Source organism: Pholcus phalangioides, unplaced genomic scaffold (assembly GCF_987345545.1).
Source record: "Pholcus phalangioides strain wild (caught in Gottingen) unplaced genomic scaffold, Ppha-v1.0 ptg000009l_1, whole genome shotgun sequence".
NCBI classification, from domain to species: domain Eukaryota; kingdom Metazoa; phylum Arthropoda; class Arachnida; order Araneae; family Pholcidae; genus Pholcus; species Pholcus phalangioides.
Genome location: NW_028301602.1, coordinates 30517188 through 30532973, shown reverse-complemented (window position 1 = coordinate 30532973; position 15786 = coordinate 30517188). Strand labels below are relative to the sequence as shown.

Below are 15786 nucleotides of genomic sequence, written 5' to 3'. Positions count from 1 at the left end.
ATCTATGGAATGTGAATAAGTATTCAATCAAAATGTTATACAGCATATCAGATATATACCGCCATATGCATAATGAATGAAGAATATAAAATGCTACATGATATGCGAGAATTGTTTAGTAATTTCGAGACAATTGGAGGCAAACTGCAGAAAGTGTACACATTTATAAAATTAAATATAGCACTCTCACACTGATAGAGCTTTGTTTTTTCTTGTTTTTTTTTCAAAAATAATCGTTAATGAGAAATTTCTATTGAGGAAATATAACTTTTAAACTTTTTATTTGTAACGGTATGGAAGGGTGGGGGAAAATAATGCCATAAGGTAGTTTGTTATAAAATTTCAGAATAAGGTATGCAAAATGGTTTTTGTTCACTGTTTTATGTATTAAGGGAGTATTTATAGAATGTTATGTACCTATTTATGTAATATATATATAGAATGTAATATGGTACTCGTATCCAAAGGCGTAGCGAGGAGAGGGGACTTGGGGGTCTGGTAACCCTCCCTAACCAAATAAGCCACGATAACCACTTCTGAGATATTAATGGTCTTACTTGCTTTTTACTGAAGTAATTTCGGTAGTGAGCGAAAACAACCGTTTCCGATGCAGTTGCAATGACATGAAAACTAAACAGGCACCGACGGGATTCGAACCCATGATCTCCTGTTTACTAGACAGGCGCTTTAACCAACTAAGCCACGGCGCCAACGATCAAGCGCAATATGTGTATATTTGCTGATTGTTGAAGTAATTTCAATAGGAAAAAACAGCTTGCGTCACAGCTGTTCTGACATGCGAATATAAACAGACACCGATGAGATTCGTAATCATGATCTCCTGTTTGGAAGACACGCGTTTGAAACAAATAAGCCACGAGAACCACCTCTGAGCTATTAATGGACGTATTTGCTTTTTACTGAAGTAATTTCGGTAGTGAGCGAAAACAACCGTTTGCGATGCATTTGCAAAGACATGAAAACTAAACAGGCACCGACGGGATTCGAACCCATGATCTCCTGTTTACTAGACAGGTGCTTTAACCAACTAAGCCACGGCGCAAACGATCAAGCGCAATATGTGTATATTTGCTGATTGTTGAAGTAATTTCAATAGGAAAAAACAGCTTGCGTCACAGCTGTTCTGACATGCGAATATAAACAGACACCGATGAGATTCGTAATCATGATCTCCTGTTTAGAAGACACGCGTTTGAACCAAATGAGCCAAGAAAACCACTTCTGAGCTATTAACGGTCGTATTTGCTCTTTACTGAAGTAGTTTCAGTAGTGAGCGAAAACAACAGTTTGCGATGCAGTTGCAATGACATGAAAACTAAACAGGCAACGACGGGATACGAACCCATGACCTCCAGTTTACTATACAGGCGCTTTAACCAACTAAGAAACGGTGCCAACGATCAAGCGCAATGTGTGTATATTTGCTGATTGTTGAAGTAATTTCAATAGGAAAAAACAGTTTGCGTCACAGCTGTTCTGACATGCGAATATAAACAGACACCGATGAGATTCGTAATCATGATCTCCTGTATGGAAGACACGCGTTTGAACCAAATGAGCCAAGACAACCACTTCTGAGCTATTAACGGTCGTATTTGCTCTTTACTGAAGTAGTTTCAGTAGTGAGCGAAAACAACAGTTTGCGATGCAGTTGCAATGACATGAAAACTAAACAGGCACTGACGGGATTCGAACCCATGATCTCCTGTTTGGAACACACGCGATTGAACCAAATGAGCCCAGAAAACCACTTCTGAGCTATTAACGGTCGTATTTGCTCTTTACTGAAGTAGTTTCAGTAGTGAGCGAAAACAACAGTTTGCGATGCAGTTGCAATGACATGAAAACTAAACAGGCACCGACGGGATTCGAACCCATGATCTCCTGTTTACTAGACAGGCGCTTTAACCAACTAAGCCACGGCGCCAACGCTCAAGCGCAATATGTGTATATTTGCTGATTGTTGAAATAATTTCAATAGGAAAAAACAGCTTGCGTCACAGCTGTTCTGAAATGCGAATATAAACAGACACCGATGAGATTCGTAATCATGATCTCCTGTTTGGAAGACACGCGTTTGAACCAAATGAGCCAAGAAAACCACTTCTGAGCTATTAACGGTCGTATTTGCTCTTTACTGAAGTAGTTTCAGTAGTGAGCGAAAACAACAGTTTGCGATGCAGTTGCAATGACATGAAAACTAAACAGGCACTGACGGGATTCGAACCCATGATCTCCTGTTTGGAACACACGCGATTGAACCAAATGAGCCCAGAAAACCACTTCTGAGCTATTAACGGTCGTATTTGCTCTTTACTGAAGTAGTTTCAGTACTGAGCGAAAACAACAGTTTGCGATGCAGTTGCAATGACATGAAAACTAAACAGGCACCGACGGGATTCGAACCCATGATCTCCTGTTTACTAGACAGGCGCTTTAACCAACTAAGCCACGGCGCCAACGCTCAAGCGCAATATGTGTATATTTGCTGATTGTTGAAATAATTTCAATAGGAAAAAACAGCTTGCGTCACAGCTGTTCTGAAATGCGAATATAAACAGACACCGATGAGATTCGTAATCATGATCTCCTGTTTGGAAGACACGCGTTTGAAACAAATAAGCCAAGAAAACCACTTCTGAGATATTAACGGTCGTATTTGCTCTTTACTGAAGTAGTTTCAGTAGTGAGCGAAAACAACAGTTTGCGATGCAGTTGCAATGACATGAAAACTAAACAGGCACCGACGGGATTCGAACCCATGATCTCCTGTTTACAAGACAGGCGCTTTAACCAACTAAGCCACGGCGCCAATGATCAAGCGCAAATTATGTATTGCGCGATCAAATTATGTGTATATTTGCTGATTGTTGAAGTAATTTCAATAGGAAAAAACAGTTTGCGTCACAGCTGTTCTGACATGCGAATATAAACAGACACCGAGGAGATTCGTAATCATGATCTCCTGTTTGGAAGACACACGTTTGAACCAAATGAGCCAAGAAAACCTCTTCTGAGCTATTAACGGTCGTATTTGCTCTTTACTGAAGTAGTTTCAGTAGTGAGCGAAAACAACAGTTTGCGATGCAGTTGCAATGACATGAAAACTAAACAGGCACCGACGGGATTCGAACCCATTATCTCCTGTTTGGAAGACACGCGTTTGAACCAAATGAGCCCAGAAAACCACTTCTGAGCTATTAACGGTCGTATTTGCTCTTTACTGAAGTAGTTTCAGTAGTGAGCGAAAACAACAGTTTGCGATGCAGTTGCAATGACATGAAAACTAAACAGGCACCGACGGGATTCGAACCCATGATCTCCTGTTTGGAAGACACGCGTTTGAACCAAATGAGCCAAGAAAACCACTTCTGAGCTATTAACGGTCGTATTTGCTCTTTACTGAAGTAGTTTCAGTAGTGAGCGAAAACAACAGTTTGCGATGCAGTTGCAATGACATGAAAACTAAACAGGCACCGACGGGATTCGAACCCATGATCTCCTGTTTGGAAGACACGCGTTTGAACCAAATAAGCCAAGAAAACCACTTCTGAGCTATTAACGGTCGTAATTGCTCTTTACTGAAGCAGTTTCGGTAGTGAGCGAAAACAACCATTTGCGATGCAGTTGCAATGACATGAAAACTAAACAGGCACCGACGGGATTCGAACCCATGATCTCCTGTTTGGAAGACACGCGTTTGAACCAAATGAGCCAAGAAAACCACTTCTGAGCTATTAACGGTCGTATTTGCTCTTTACTGAAGTAGTTTCAGTAGTGAGCGAAAACAACAGTTTGCAATGCCGTTGCAATGACATGAAAACTAAACATTCACCGACGGGATTCGAACCCATGATCTCCTGTTTACTAGACAGGCGCTTTAACCAACTAAGCCACGGCGCCAACGTTCAAGCGCAATATGTGTATATTTGCTGATTGTTGAAGTAATTTCAATAGGAAAAAAACAGCTTGCGTCACAGCTGTTCTGACATGCGAATATAAACAGACGCCGATGAGATTCGTAATCATGATCTCCTGTTTGGAAGACACGCGTTTGAACCAAATGAGCCAAGAAAACCACTTCTGAGCTATTAACGGTCGTATTTGCTCTTTACTGAAGTAGTTTCGGTAGTGAGCGAAAACAACCATTTGCGATGCAGTTGCAATGACATGAAAACTAAACTGGCACCGACGGGATTCGAACCCATGATCTCCTGTTTGGAAGACACGCGTTTGAACCAAATGAGCCAAGAAAACCACTTCTGAGCTATTAACGGTCGTATTTGCTCTTTACTGAAGTAGTTTCAGTAGTGAGCGAAAACAACAGTTTGCGATGCAGTTGCAATGCATTAAAACTAAACAGGCACCGACGGGATTCGAACCCATGATCTCCTGTTTGGAAGACACGCGTTTCAACCAAATAAGACAAAAAAAACACTTCTGAGCTATTAACGGTCGTATTTGCTCTTTACTGAAGTAGTTTCAGTAGTGAGCGAAAACAACAGTTTGCGATGCAGTTGCAATGACATGAAAACTAAACAGGCACTGACGGGATTCGAACCCATGATCTCCTGTTTGGAACACACGCGATTGAACCAAATGAGCCCAGAAAACCACTTCTGAGCTATTAACGGTCGTATTTGCTCTTTACTGAAGTAGTTTCAGTAGTGAGCGAAAACAACAGTTTGCGATGCAGTTGCAATGACATGAAAACTAAACAGGCACCGACGGGATTCGAACCCATGATCTCCTGTTTACTAGACAGGCGCTTTAACCAACTAAGCCACGGCGCCAACGCTCAAGCGCAATATGTGTATATTTGCTGATTGTTGAAATAATTTCAATAGGAAAAAACAGCTTGCGTCACAGCTGTTCTGAAATGCGAATATAAACAGACACCGATGAGATTCGTAATCATGATCTCCTGTTTGGAAGACACGCGTTTGAACCAAATGAGCCAAGAAAACCACTTCTGAGCTATTAACGGTCGTATTTGCTCTTTACTGAAGTAGTTTCAGTAGTGAGCGAAAACAACAGTTTGCGATGCAGTTGCAATGACATGAAAACTAAACAGGCACTGACGGGATTCGAACCCATGATCTCCTGTTTGGAACACACGCGATTGAACCAAATGAGCCCAGAAAACCACTTCTGAGCTATTAACGGTCGTATTTGCTCTTTACTGAAGTAGTTTCAGTACTGAGCGAAAACAACAGTTTGCGATGCAGTTGCAATGACATGAAAACTAAACAGGCACCGACGGGATTCGAACCCATGATCTCCTGTTTACTAGACAGGCGCTTTAACCAACTAAGCCACGGCGCCAACGCTCAAGCGCAATATGTGTATATTTGCTGATTGTTGAAATAATTTCAATAGGAAAAAACAGCTTGCGTCACAGCTGTTCTGAAATGCGAATATAAACAGACACCGATGAGATTCGTAATCATGATCTCCTGTTTGGAAGACACGCGTTTGAAACAAATAAGCCAAGAAAACCACTTCTGAGATATTAACGGTCGTATTTGCTCTTTACTGAAGTAGTTTCAGTAGTGAGCGAAAACAACAGTTTGCGATGCAGTTGCAATGACATGAAAACTAAACAGGCACCGACGGGATTCGAACCCATGATCTCCTGTTTACAAGACAGGCGCTTTAACCAACTAAGCCACGGCGCCAATGATCAAGCGCAATATGTGTATATTTGCTGATTGTTGAAGTAATTTCAATAGGAAAAAACAGTTTGCGTCACAGCTGTTCTGACATGCGAATATAAACAGACACCGAGGAGATTCGTAATCATGATCTCCTGTTTGGAAGACACACGTTTGAACCAAATGAGCCAAGAAAACCTCTTCTGAGCTATTAACGGTCGTATTTGCTCTTTACTGAAGTAGTTTCAGTAGTGAGCGAAAACAACAGTTTGCGATGCAGTTGCAATGACATGAAAACTAAACAGGCACCGACGGGATTCGAACCCATTATCTCCTGTTTGGAAGACACGCGTTTGAACCAAATGAGCCCAGAAAACCACTTCTGAGCTATTAACGGTCGTATTTGCTCTTTACTGAAGTAGTTTCAGTAGTGAGCGAAAACAACAGTTTGCGATGCAGTTGCAATGACATGAAAACTAAACAGGCACCGACGGGATTCGAACCCATGATCTCCTGTTTACTAGACAGGCGCTTTAACCAACTAAGCCACGGCGCCAACGCTCAAGCGCAATATGTGTATATTTGCTGATTGTTGAAATAATTTCAATAGGAAAAAACAGCTTGCGTCACAGCTGTTCTGAAATGCGAATATAAACAGACACCGATGAGATTCGTAATCATGATCTCCTGTTTGGAAGACACGCGTTTGAAACAAATAAGCCAAGAAAACCACTTCTGAGATATTAACGGTCGTATTTGCTCTTTACTGAAGTAGTTTCAGTAGTGAGCGAAAACAACAGTTTGCGATGCAGTTGCAATGACATGAAAACTAAACAGGCACCGACGGGATTCGAACCCATGATCTCCTGTTTACAAGACAGGCGCTTTAACCAACTAAGCCACGGCGCCAATGATCAAGCGCAATATGTGTATATTTGCTGATTGTTGAAGTAATTTCAATAGGAAAAAACAGTTTGCGTCACAGCTGTTCTGACATGCGAATATAAACAGACACCGAGGAGATTCGTAATCATGATCTCCTGTTTGGAAGACACACGTTTGAACCAAATGAGCCAAGAAAACCTCTTCTGAGCTATTAACGGTCGTATTTGCTCTTTACTGAAGTAGTTTCAGTAGTGAGCGAAAACAACAGTTTGCGATGCAGTTGCAATGACATGAAAACTAAACAGGCACCGACGGGATTCGAACCCATTATCTCCTGTTTGGAAGACACGCGTTTGAACCAAATGAGCCCAGAAAACCACTTCTGAGCTATTAACGGTCGTATTTGCTCTTTACTGAAGTAGTTTCAGTAGTGAGCGAAAACAACAGTTTGCGATGCAGTTGCAATGACATGAAAACTAAACAGGCACCGACGGGATTCGAACCCATGATCTCCTGTTTGGAAGACACGCGTTTGAACCAAATGAGCCAAGAAAACCACTTCTGAGCTATTAACGGTCGTATTTGCTCTTTACTGAAGTAGTTTCAGTAGTGAGCGAAAACAACAGTTTGCGATGCAGTTGCAATGACATGAAAACTAAACAGGCACCGACGGGATTCGAACCCATGATCTCCTGTTTGGAAGACACGCGTTTGAACCAAATAAGCCAAGAAAACCACTTCTGAGCTATTAACGGTCGTAATTGCTCTTTACTGAAGCAGTTTCGGTAGTGAGCGAAAACAACCATTTGCGATGCAGTTGCAATGACATGAAAACTAAACAGGCACCGACGGGATTCGAACCCATGATCTCCTGTTTGGAAGACACGCGTTTGAACCAAATGAGCCAAGAAAACCACTTCTGAGCTATTAACGGTCGTATTTGCTCTTTACTGAAGTAGTTTCAGTAGTGAGCGAAAACAACAGTTTGCAATGCCGTTGCAATGACATGAAAACTAAACATTCACCGACGGGATTCGAACCCATGATCTCCTGTTTACTAGACAGGCGCTTTAACCAACTAAGCCACGGCGCCAACGTTCAAGCGCAATATGTGTATATTTGCTGATTGTTGAAGTAATTTCAATAGGAAAAAAACAGCTTGCGTCACAGCTGTTCTGACATGCGAATATAAACAGACGCCGATGAGATTCGTAATCATGATCTCCTGTTTGGAAGACACGCGTTTGAACCAAATGAGCCAAGAAAACCACTTCTGAGCTATTAACGGTCGTATTTGCCCTTTACTGAAGTAGTTTCGGTAGTGAGCGAAAACAACCATTTGCGATGCAGTTGCAATGACATGAAAACTAAACTGGCACCGACGGGATTCGAACCCATGATCTCCTGTTTGGAAGACACGCGTTTGAACCAAATGAGCCAAGAAAACCACTTCTGAGCTATTAACGGTCGTATTTGCTCTTTACTGAAGTAGTTTCAGTAGTGAGCGAAAACAACAGTTTGCGATGCAGTTGCAATGCATTAAAACTAAACAGGCACCGACGGGATTCGAACCCATGATCTCCTGTTTGGAAGACACGCGTTTCAACCAAATAAGACAAAAAAAACACTTCTGAGCTATTAACGGTCGTATTTGCTCTTTACTGAAGTAGTTTCAGTAGTGAGCGAAAACAACAGTTTGCGATGCAGTTGCAATGACATGAAAACTAAACAGGCACCGATGGGATTCGAACCCATGATCTCCTGTTTGGAAGACACGCGTTTGAACCAAATGAGCCCAGAAAACCACTTCTGAGCTATTAACGGTCGTATTTGCTCTTTACTGGAGTAGTTTCAGTAGTGAGCGAAAACAACAGTTTGCGATGCAGTTGCAATGACATGAAAACTAAACAGGCACCGACGGGATTCGAACCCATGATCTCCTGTTTGGAAGACACGCGTTTCAACCAAATAAGACAAAAAAACCACTTCTGAGCTATTAACGGTCGTATTTGCTCTTTACTGAAGTAGTTTCAGTAGTGAGCGAAAACAACAGTTTGCGATGCAGTTGCAATGACATGAAAACTAAACAGGAACAGAAGGGATTCGAACCCATGATCTCCTGTTTGGAAGACACGCGTTTGAACCAAATGAGCCAAGAAAACCACTTCTGAGCTATTAACGGTCGTATTTGCTCTTTACTGAAGTAGTTTCAGTAGTGAGCGAAAACAACAGTTTGCGATGCAGTTGCAATGACATGAAAACTAAACAGGCACCGACGGGATTCGAACCCATGATCTCCTGTTTGGAAGACACGCGTTTCAACCAAATAAGACAAAAAAACCACTTCTGAGCTATTAACGGTCGTATTTGCTGTTTACTGAAGTAGTTTCAGTAGTGAGCGAAAACAACAGTTTGCGATGCAGTTGCAATGACATGAAAACTAAACATTCACCGACGGGATTCGAACCCATTATCTCCTGTTTGGAAGACACGCGTTTGAACCAAATGAGCCAAGAAAACCACTTCTGAGCTATTAACGGTCGTATTTGCTCTTTACTGAAGTAGTTTCAGTAGTGAGCGAAAACAACCGTTTGCGATGCAGTTGCAATGACATGAAAACTAAACAGGCACCGACGGGATTCGAACCCATGATCTCGTGTTTACTAGACAGGCGCTTTAACCAACTAAGCCACGGCGCCAACGATCAAGCGCAATATGCGTATATTTGCTGATTGTTGAAGTAATTTCAATAGGAAAAAACAGCTTGCTTCACAGCTGTTCTGACATGCGAATATAAACAGACACCGATGAGATTCGTAATCATGATCTCCTGTTTGGAAGACACGCGTTTGAAACAAATGTGCCAAGAAAACCACTTCTGAGCTATTAACGGTCGTATTTGCTCTTTACTGAAGTAGTTTCAGTAGTGAGCGAAAACAACAGCTTGCGATGCAGTTGCAATGACATGAAAACTAAACAGGCACCGACGGGATTCGAACCCATTATCTCCTGTTTGGAAGACACGCGTTTGAACCAAATGTGCCAAGAAAACCACTTCTGAGCTATTAACGGTCGTATTTGCTCTTTACTGAAGTAGTTTCAGTAGTGAGCGAAAACAACAGTTTGCGATGCAGTTGCAATGACATGAAAACTAAACAGGCACCGACGGGATTCGAACCCATGATCTCCTGTTTACTAGACAGGCGCTTTAACCAACTATGCCACGGCGCCAACGCTCAAGCGCAATATGTGTATATTTGCTGATTGTTGAAGTAATTTCAATAGGAAAAAACAGCTTGCGTCACAGCTGTTCTGACATGCGAATATAAACAGACACCGATGAGATTCGTAATCATGATCTCCTGTTTGGAAGACACGCGTTTGAAACAAATAAGAAACGAGAACCACTTCTGAGCTATTAATGGACGTATTTGCTTTTTACTGAAGTAATTTCGGTAGTGAGCGAAAACAACCGTTTGCGATGCAGTTGCAATGACATGAAAACTAAACAGGCACCGACGAGATTCGAACCCATGATCTCGTGTTTACAAGACAGGCACTTTAACCAACTATGCCACGGCGCAAACGATCAAGCGCAATATGTGTATATTTGCTGATTGTTGAAGTAATTTCAATAGGAAAAAAACAGCTTGCGTCACAGCTGTTCTGACATGCGAATATAAACAGACACCGATGAGATTCGTAATCATGATCTCCTGTTTGGAAGACACGCGTTTGAACCAAATGAGCCAAGAAAACCACTTCTGAGCTATTAACGGTCGTATTTGCTCTTTACTGAAGTAGTTTCGGTAGTGAGCGAAAACAACCATTTGCGATGCAGTTGCAATGACATGAAAACTAAACTGGCACCGACGGGATTCGAACCCATGATCTCCTGTTTGGAAGACACGCGTTTGAACCAAATGAGCCAAGAAAACCACTTCTGAGCTATTAACGGTCGTATTTGCTCTTTACTGAAGTAGTTTCAGTAGTGAGCGAAAACAACAGTTTGCGATGCAGTTGCAATGACATGAAAACTAAACAGGCACCGACGGGATTCGAACCCATGATCTCCTGTTTGGAAGACACGCGTTTCAACCAAATAAGACAAAAAAAACACTTCTGAGCTATTAACGGTCGTATTTGCTCTTTACTGAAGTAGTTTCAGTAGCGAGCGAAAACAACAGTTTGCGATGCAGTTGCAATGACATGAAAACTAAACAGGCACCGATGGGATTCGAACCCATGATCTCCTGTTTGGAAGACACGCGTTTGAACCAAATGAGCCCAGAAAACCACTTCTGAGCTATTAACGGTCGTATTTGCTCTTTACTGGAGTAGTTTCAGTAGTGAGCGAAAACAACAGTTTGCGATGCAGTTGCAATGACATGAAAACTAAACAGGAACAGACGGGATTCGAACCCATGATCTCCTGTTTGGAAGACACGCGTTTGAACCAAATGAGCCAAGAAAACCACTTCTGAGCTATTAACGGTCGTATTTGCTCTTTACTGAAGTAGTTTCAGTAGTGAGCGAAAACAACAGTTTGCGATGCAGTTGCAATGACATGAAAACTAAACAGGCACCGACGGGATTCGAACCCATGATCTCCTGTTTGGAAGACACGCGTTTCAACCAAATAAGACAAAAAAACCACTTCTGAGCTATTAACGGTCGTATTTGCTCTTTACTGAAGTAGTTTCAGTAGTGAGCGAAAACAACAGTTTGCGATGCAGTTGCAATGACATGAAAACTAAACAGGAACAGACGGGATTCGAACCCATGATCTCCTGTTTGGAAGACACGCGTTTGAACCAAATGAGCCAAGAAAACCACTTCTGAGCTATTAACGGTCGTATTTGCTCTTTACTGAAGTAGTTTCAGTAGTGAGCGAAAACAACAGTTTGCGATGCAGTTGCAATGACATGAAAACTAAACAGGCACCGACGGGATTCGAACCCATGATCTCCTGTTTGGAAGACACACGTTTCAACCAAATAAGACAAAAAAACCACTTCTGAGCTATTAACGGTCGTATTTGCTCTTTACTGAAGTAGTTTCAGTAGTGAGCGAAAACAACAGTTTGCGATGCAGTTGCAATGACATGAAAACTAAACATTCACCGACGGGATTCGAACCCATTATCTCCTGTTTGGAAGACACGCGTTTGAACCAAATGAGCCCAGAAAAACACTTCTGAGCTATTAACGGTCGTATTTGCTCTTTACTGAAGTAGTTTCAGTAGTGAGCGAAAACAACAGTTTGCGATGCAGTTGCAATGACATGAAAACTAAACAGGCACCGACGGGATTCGAACCCATGATCTCCTGTTTACAAGATAGGCGCTTTAACCAACTAAGGCACGGCGCCAACGATCAAGCGCAATATGTGTATATTTGCTGATTGTTGAAGTAATTTCAATAGGAAAAAACAGTTTGCGTCACAGCTGTTCTGTATGCGAATATAAACAGACACCGATGAGATTCGTAATCATGATCTCCTGTTTGGAAGACACGCGTTTGAAACAAATAAGCCACGAGAACCACTTCTGAGCTATTAATGGACGTATTTGCTTTTTACTGAAGTAATTTCGGTAGTGAGCGAAAACAACCGTTTGCGATGCAGTTGCAATGACATGAAAACTAAACAGGCACCGACGAGATTCGAACCCATGATCTCGTGTTTACTAGACAGGCGCTTTAACCAACTAAGCCACGGCGCCAACGATCAAGCGCAATATGTGTATATTTGCTGATTGTTGAAGTAATTTCAATAGGAAAAAACAGCTTGCGTCACAGCTGTTCTGACATGCGAATATAAACAGACAACGATGAGATTCTTAATCATGATCTCCTGTTTGGAAGACACGCGTTTAAAACAAATAAGCCAAGAAAACCATTTCTGAGCTATTAACGGTCGTATTTGCTCTTTACTGAAGTAGTTTCAGTAGTGAGCGAAAACAACAGCTTGCGATGCAGTTGCAATGACATGAAAAGTAAACAGGCACCGACGGGATTCGAACCCATTATCTCCTGTTTGGAAGACACGCGTTTGAACCAAATGTGCCAAGAAAACCACTTCTGAGCTATTAACGGTCGTATTTGCTCTTTACTGAAGTAGTTTCAGTAGTGAGCGAAAACAACAGTTTGCGATGCAGTTGCAATGACATGAAAACTAAACAGGCACCGACGGGATTCGAACCCATGATCTCCTGTTTACTAGACAGGCGCTTTAACCAACTAAGCCACGGCGCCAACGCTCAAGCGCAATATGTGTATATTTGCTGATTGTTGAAGTAATTTCAATAGGAAAAAACAGCTTGCGTCACAGCTGTTCTGACATGCGAATATAAACAGACACCGATGAGATTCGCAATCATGATCTCCTGTTTGGAAGACACGCGTTTGAAACAAATAAGCCACGAGAACCACTTCTGAGCTATTAATGGACGTATTTGCTTTTTACTGAAGTAATTTCGGTAGTGAGCGAAAACAACCGTTGGCGATGCAGTTGCAATGACATGAAAACTAAACAGGCACCGACGAGATTCGAACCCATGATCTCGTGTTTACAAGACAGGCACTTTAACCAACTATGCCACGGAGCAAACGATCAAGCGCAATATGTGTATATTTGCTGATTGTTGAAGTAATTTCAATAGGAAAAAACAGCTTGCGTCACAGCTGTTCTGACATGCGAATATAAACAGACACCGATGAGATTCTTAATCATGATCTCCTGTTTGGAAGACACGCGTTTAAAACAAATAAGCCAAGAAAACCACTTCTGAGCTATTAACGGTCGTATTTGCTCTTTACTGAAGTAGTTTCAGTAGTGAGCGAAAACAACAGCTTGCGATGCAGTTGCAATGTCATGAAAAGTAAACAGGCACCGACGGGATTCGAACCCATGATCTCCTGTTTACTAGACAGGCGCTTTAACCAACTAAGCCACGGCGCCAACGATCAAACGCAATATGTGTATATTTGCTGATTGTTGAAGTAATTTCAATAGGAAAAAACAGCTTGCGTCACAGCTGTTCTGACATGCGAATATAAACAGACACCGATGAGATTCGTAATCATGATCTCCTGTTTGGAAGACACGCGTTTGAAACAAATAAGCCAAGAAAACCACTTCTGAGCTATTAACGGTCGTATTTACTCTTTACTGAAGTAGTTTCGGTAGTGAGCGAAAACAACAGTTTGCGATGCCGTTGCAATGACATGAAAACTAAACAGGCACCGACGGGATACGAACCCATGATCTCCTGTTTACTAGACAGGCGCTTTAACCAACTAAGCAACGGCGCCATCGATCAAGCGCAATATGTGTATATTTGCTGATTGCTGAAGTAATTTCAATAGGAAAAAACAGCTTGCGTCACAGCTGTTCTGACATGCGAATATAAACAGACACCGATGAGATTCGTAATCATGATCTCCTGTTTGGAAGACACGCGTTTGAACCAAATGAGCCCAGAAAACCACTTCTGAGCTATTAACGGTCGTATTTGCTCTTTACTGGAGTAGTTTCAGTAGTGAGCGAAAACAACAGTTTGCGATGCAGTTGCAATGACATGAAAACTAAACAGGAACAGACGGGATTCGAACCCATGATCTCCTGTTTGGAAGACACGCGTTTGAACCAAATGAGCCAAGAAAACCACTTCTGAGCTATTAACGGTCGTATTTGCTCTTTACTGAAGTAGTTTCAGTAGTGAGCGAAAACAACAGTTTGCGATGCAGTTGCAATGACATGAAAACTAAACAGGCACCGACGGGATTCGAACCCATGATCTCCTGTTTGGAAGACACGCGTTTCAACCAAATAAGACAAAAAAACCACTTCTGAGCTATTAACGGTCGTATTTGCTCTTTACTGAAGTAGTTTCAGTAGTGAGCGAAAACAACAGTTTGCGATGCAGTTGCAATGACATGAAAACTAAACAGGAACAGACGGGATTCGAACCCATGATCTCCTGTTTGGAAGACACGCGTTTGAACCAAATGAGCCAAGAAAACCACTTCTGAGCTATTAACGGTCGTATTTGCTCTTTACTGAAGTAGTTTCAGTAGTGAGCGAAAACAACAGTTTGCGATGCAGTTGCAATGACATGAAAACTAAACAGGCACCGACGGGATTCGAACCCATGATCTCCTGTTTGGAAGACACACGTTTCAACCAAATAAGACAAAAAAACCACTTCTGAGCTATTAACGTTCGTATTTGCTCTTTACTGAAGTAGTTTCAGTAGTGAGCGAAAACAACAGTTTGCGATGCAGTTGCAATGACATGAAAACTAAACATTCACCGACGGGATTCGAACCCATTATCTCCTGTTTGGAAGACACGCGTTTGAACCAAATGAGCCCAGAAAAACACTTCTGAGCTATTAACGGTCGTATTTGCTCTTTACTGAAGTAGTTTCAGTAGTGAGCGAAAACAACAGTTTGCGATGCAGTTGCAATGACATGAAAACTAAACAGGCACCGGCGGGATTCGAACCCATGATCTCCTGTTTACAAGATAGGCGCTTTAACCAACTAAGGCACGGCGCCAACGATCAAGCGCAATATGTGTATATTTGCTGATTGTTGAAGTAATTTCAATAGGAAAAAACAGTTTGCGTCACAGCTGTTCTGTATGCGAATATAAACAGACACCGATGAGATTCGTAATCATGATCTCCTGTTTGGAAGACACGCGTTTGAAACAAATAAGCCACGAGAACCACTTCTGAGCTATTAATGGACGTATTTGCTTTTTACTGAAGTAATTTCGGTAGTGAGCGAAAACAACCGTTTGCGACGCAGTTGCAATGACATGAAAACTAAACAGGCACCGACGAGATTCGAACCCATGATCTCGTGTTTACTAGACAGGCGCTTTAACCAACTAAGCAACGGCGCCAACGATCAAGCGCAATATGTGTATATTTGCTGATTGTTGAAGTAATTTCAATAGGAAAAAACAGCTTGCGTCACAGCTGTTCTGACATGCGAATATAAACAGACAACGATGAGATTCTTAATCATGATCTCCTGTTTGGAAGACACGCGTTTAAAACAAATAAGCCAAGAAAACCATTTCTGAGCTATTAACGGTCGTATTTGCTCTTTACTGAAGTAGTTTCAGTAGTGAGCGAAAACAACAGCTTGCGATGCAGTTGCAATGACATGAAAAGTAAACAGGCACCGACGGGATTCGAACCCATTATCTCCTG

General features: G+C 41.9%; 19 non-coding genes across 19 annotated transcripts; all 19 read right to left on the bottom strand.

Moving 5' to 3' along the window:
- Positions 1-636: 636 nt before the first annotated feature.
- TRNAT-AGU (transfer RNA threonine (anticodon AGU)) lies at positions 637-710 on the bottom strand. Its single transcript has one exon. It is a non-coding gene; the product is annotated as a tRNA-Thr (tRNA).
- A 279-nt stretch (positions 711-989) lies between these two features.
- TRNAT-AGU (transfer RNA threonine (anticodon AGU)) lies at positions 990-1063 on the bottom strand. The gene has a single exon. It is a non-coding gene; the product is annotated as a tRNA-Thr (tRNA).
- An 811-nt stretch (positions 1064-1874) lies between these two features.
- On the bottom strand, positions 1875-1948 carry TRNAT-AGU (transfer RNA threonine (anticodon AGU)). Its single transcript has one exon. It is a non-coding gene; the product is annotated as a tRNA-Thr (tRNA).
- A 458-nt stretch (positions 1949-2406) lies between these two features.
- On the bottom strand, positions 2407-2480 carry TRNAT-AGU (transfer RNA threonine (anticodon AGU)). Its single transcript has one exon. It is a non-coding gene; the product is annotated as a tRNA-Thr (tRNA).
- Positions 2481-2759: 279 nt separating this feature from the next.
- TRNAT-UGU (transfer RNA threonine (anticodon UGU)) lies at positions 2760-2833 on the bottom strand. Its single transcript has one exon. It is a non-coding gene; the product is annotated as a tRNA-Thr (tRNA).
- Positions 2834-3845: 1012 nt separating this feature from the next.
- Positions 3846-3924, bottom strand: TRNAT-AGU (transfer RNA threonine (anticodon AGU)). The gene has a single exon. It is a non-coding gene; the product is annotated as a tRNA-Thr (tRNA).
- Positions 3925-4740: 816 nt separating this feature from the next.
- Positions 4741-4814, bottom strand: TRNAT-AGU (transfer RNA threonine (anticodon AGU)). Its single transcript has one exon. It is a non-coding gene; the product is annotated as a tRNA-Thr (tRNA).
- Positions 4815-5272: 458 nt separating this feature from the next.
- TRNAT-AGU (transfer RNA threonine (anticodon AGU)) lies at positions 5273-5346 on the bottom strand. The gene has a single exon. It is a non-coding gene; the product is annotated as a tRNA-Thr (tRNA).
- A 279-nt stretch (positions 5347-5625) lies between these two features.
- TRNAT-UGU (transfer RNA threonine (anticodon UGU)) lies at positions 5626-5699 on the bottom strand. Its single transcript has one exon. It is a non-coding gene; the product is annotated as a tRNA-Thr (tRNA).
- Positions 5700-6157: 458 nt separating this feature from the next.
- Positions 6158-6231, bottom strand: TRNAT-AGU (transfer RNA threonine (anticodon AGU)). Its single transcript has one exon. It is a non-coding gene; the product is annotated as a tRNA-Thr (tRNA).
- Positions 6232-6510: 279 nt separating this feature from the next.
- Positions 6511-6584, bottom strand: TRNAT-UGU (transfer RNA threonine (anticodon UGU)). Its single transcript has one exon. It is a non-coding gene; the product is annotated as a tRNA-Thr (tRNA).
- A 990-nt stretch (positions 6585-7574) lies between these two features.
- Positions 7575-7653, bottom strand: TRNAT-AGU (transfer RNA threonine (anticodon AGU)). Its single transcript has one exon. It is a non-coding gene; the product is annotated as a tRNA-Thr (tRNA).
- A 1532-nt stretch (positions 7654-9185) lies between these two features.
- On the bottom strand, positions 9186-9259 carry TRNAT-AGU (transfer RNA threonine (anticodon AGU)). Its single transcript has one exon. It is a non-coding gene; the product is annotated as a tRNA-Thr (tRNA).
- Positions 9260-9717: 458 nt separating this feature from the next.
- TRNAT-AGU (transfer RNA threonine (anticodon AGU)) lies at positions 9718-9791 on the bottom strand. Its single transcript has one exon. It is a non-coding gene; the product is annotated as a tRNA-Thr (tRNA).
- Positions 9792-11856: 2065 nt separating this feature from the next.
- TRNAT-UGU (transfer RNA threonine (anticodon UGU)) lies at positions 11857-11930 on the bottom strand. Its single transcript has one exon. It is a non-coding gene; the product is annotated as a tRNA-Thr (tRNA).
- A 278-nt stretch (positions 11931-12208) lies between these two features.
- On the bottom strand, positions 12209-12282 carry TRNAT-AGU (transfer RNA threonine (anticodon AGU)). The gene has a single exon. It is a non-coding gene; the product is annotated as a tRNA-Thr (tRNA).
- A 458-nt stretch (positions 12283-12740) lies between these two features.
- Positions 12741-12814, bottom strand: TRNAT-AGU (transfer RNA threonine (anticodon AGU)). The gene has a single exon. It is a non-coding gene; the product is annotated as a tRNA-Thr (tRNA).
- Positions 12815-13446: 632 nt separating this feature from the next.
- Positions 13447-13520, bottom strand: TRNAT-AGU (transfer RNA threonine (anticodon AGU)). The gene has a single exon. It is a non-coding gene; the product is annotated as a tRNA-Thr (tRNA).
- Positions 13521-13799: 279 nt separating this feature from the next.
- Positions 13800-13873, bottom strand: TRNAT-AGU (transfer RNA threonine (anticodon AGU)). Its single transcript has one exon. It is a non-coding gene; the product is annotated as a tRNA-Thr (tRNA).
- Positions 13874-15786: the final 1913 nt, after the last annotated feature.